The sequence below is a fragment of the Phytophthora infestans genome, genomic scaffold (assembly GCF_000142945.1).
Source record: "Phytophthora infestans T30-4 supercont1.52 genomic scaffold, whole genome shotgun sequence".
Classification (NCBI taxonomy): Eukaryota; Oomycota; class Peronosporomycetes; order Peronosporales; family Peronosporaceae; genus Phytophthora; species Phytophthora infestans.
The window spans coordinates 180,538-183,653 of NW_003303707.1; the positions used below are offsets into that span (position 1 = coordinate 180,538).

Genomic DNA, 3,116 nt, shown 5'->3' on the forward strand with positions numbered 1-3,116 from the left:
GTTGACACCGGCTCAGAACTGGAGCGGACAAGGGGAATCCGACTGTTTAATTAAAACAAAGCATTGTGATGGCCGGAGACGGTGTTGACACAATGTGATTTCTGCCCAGTGCTCTGAATGTCAAAGTGAAGAGATTCAACCAAGCGCGGGTAAACGGCGGGAGTAACTATGACTCTCTTAAGGTAGCCAAATGCCTCGTCATCTAACTAGTGACGCGCATGAATGGATTAATGAGATTCCCACTGTCCCTATCTACTGTCTAGCGAACCCACAGCCAAGGGAACGGGCTTGGAATAATCAGCGGGGAAAGAAGACCCTGTTGAGCTTGACTCTAGTCTGACGTTGTGAAATGACTTGGGAGGTGTAGAATAAGTGGGAGGCTCTGCCGTCTGTGAAATACCACTACTCTCAATGTTGTTTTACTTATACCATGATGTAGCATCTGTGTGGCCTCGCGGTCGCTCAGTTCTAGTTGTAAACTTGGGCTTTTGCCTGGGTGAGCTACCTGGAAGACATCGTCAGGTGGGGAGTTTGGCTGGGGCGGCACATCTGTTAAATGATAACACAGGTGTCCTAAGGTGAGCTCAATGAGAACAGAAATCTCATGTAGAACAAAAGGGTAAAAGCTCACTTGATTTTGATTTTCAGTATGAATACAAACCGTGAAAGCGTGGCCTATCGATCCTTTAGTTCTTTTGAATTTTAAGCTAGAGGTGTCAGAAAAGTTACCACAGGGATAACTGGCTTGTGGCAGCCAAGCGTCCATAGCGACGTTGCTTTTTGATTCTTCGATGTCGGCTCTTCCTATCATTGCGAAGTAGAACTCGCCAATTGTTGGATTGTTCACCCACTAATAGGGAACGTGAGCTGGGTTTAGACCGTCGTGAGACAGTTTGGTATATACACCCCCTGAGAATCAGTGGGGTGTCGAAGTGGAGAGGGAGGCCGCCCATCAGGATCTAGTTACGTTGAACCGACTAGATGAGGTGGTGGTGGTTGGATCCGCGAAAAGGACAGTCCAGGTAATGGCTGTCACTAGGTCCAGAGGAAGGATTGAATCTAGCCCCCAGTTGCTCGATGAAACATTTGTGAAGGGAGTCCGCATTGAGCGGATCCTCAAAGCACAGAACGAAGAAGCGTGGATCTTGAAACTAAAGAAGTATCTGATGGGGGATGTACGAGACCTGAGTCGGGAGGATACCAAATCCCTACAGTATTACCGCTACGGATTATGCAGTGGATCTGAGCGATTTGCTCTTCTATTGCCCTCCTACGAAACGGGTCAGCGGGGATCGAGACGGATTGATGAGACTGGTGATGCCGGAAACCTTACAACAGGATGTCCTACATCACTATCACGCTAGTTTAGAAGGTGGACATCAGGGAATTGGTCGGACCTACCAACGGATCCGGGAATGTTTCCCACTGGAGGGGACTATTCAAGAGCGTGCAACGATATGTCGGTGAATGTGTGGATTGTGAGACAGGCAAGGGCAGGCCCACAATCGAAGGGGAGTCACCTGGGAATGTCCAAGCGACTTACCCTTTCCAAATCATAGCCATGGATCACATCCCCTCGTTGCCCAAGTCGTTCAAAGGAAACACAGAATTGTTGATTTGGGTGGACTTGTTTACCGGGTACGTGATAGCCAAGGCTAGTGCGTCTAGAACGGCGCAAACCATCGCCGAATCGTACGAGGAGTGTGTCTTTCGTAGATTTGGGGCTAGTGAGATGATTCGTCACGATCGGGAGCCCGGGTTCATGTCTGATTTCTTTCGAGCTTTCAACCGGATCCTGGGGCAGAGACAGCGAGCAATCATGGCATATCGTCCAAGCTAACGGGTCGGCCGAGCGCATGGTGCAGACGATCACGAGAGCACTCAAGATGTATGTCCAGGATTTGGATCAGAGGGATTGGGATGAGTACGCAGAACGACTCCCGTTCGCGATGAACACCGCACAAGACAGGATCCGGGGTGATACCCCATTTTACTTGGTACATGGGTGGGATCCCAAATCCACCCTAGAAGCGGCCATTCCGGTATGTAGCACCAAGAAAAGGAACCGAGATCCAAGACGATGGCGATACCAAGTCCAGAAATATTACCGGCAAGCCAGATCCCAAGTGAACGAACGGTTACGGAGTGCGGTACAGGACCGAGCGGATCGACACAACGAAGACGCTCGTCCACATCAAATCCGAGTTGGATCGCAGGTGTGGCTGTATTTGGATCGAGTGAAGGAAGGACACGCCTGCAAACTGGCCCACCTACGGCACGGACCGCTCCGAGTAAGTGAGAAGATAGGGGAAGACGCTGCGAAGTTGGAAACAGCAGGTACCGAATATCGCTTGTTCCCTGTGGTACACGTATCCAAGCTGAAGCTGGTCAAGGAATATCCGGACCGGCCGCAAATCCGTCTTTCGGTGAATGAGTCCAACCGGGTGGATTTCAACGAAGTCCTTCTACCGGAAGATAGTTGGAATGTGGATCTCGAAGCCGACGAGTTCGAAGTCGAGAAGATCACCGATATGAGGTCAGGGAAGCGAACTAGATACGGACGGATTTACCGCGAATTGCTGGTGTATTGGCGTGGATATGACATACCCAGTTGGGTAGACGAGGCAGATCTGAACTGTGGAGCATTATTCTATGATTTCTTGCGGGATCGTACGAATCGGAACAGATTCGGCGTGATGCAATCTCATGAAGAAGAGTAGGAAGGGGATCCATGGATGTGAGTTGGTCATGTCGATGGGAGGATGAAGAAGGACCCACAGAAAGGGTGTGGGCCAGGAGGAGGAGGATCGCTGATGTGAGTTGGTCACATCGGAAAGAAAGAGAGGACGAATCCACAAGAGAGGTGTGGATCAGGAGGAAGGAGTGAATGCTTATGCATATAGAGTGACGTTTTACGTGCGAAGAGTCCCGCTTGATTTCAAGCGCGAACTTTCGAGAGCCCGAACTATACTGACCCAATTGAGACTGGGTCGTAGGAGCTGGATCCGGATGAAATCCAAGCGTGGATCCAGCCCAGATCCAGGTGTACACTGAAAGGGTGGATCCAGTTCAGATCCAGGTGTACGCTGAAAGGGTGGATCCAGCCCAGATCCAGG

The 3,116-nt window shown here is 50.4% G+C and overlaps 1 non-coding gene across 1 annotated transcript; it reads left to right on the forward strand.

Annotated features, from left to right (window-relative positions):
* Window positions 1-6: 6 nt before the first annotated feature.
* PITG_33117 lies at window positions 7-892 on the forward strand (the record flags this gene model as incomplete). The annotated part of the gene is made up of 1 exon (XR_009934511.1): window positions 7-892. It is a non-coding gene; the product is annotated as a 28S ribosomal RNA (ribosomal RNA).
* Between the last annotated feature and the right edge of the window lie 2,224 nt (window positions 893-3,116).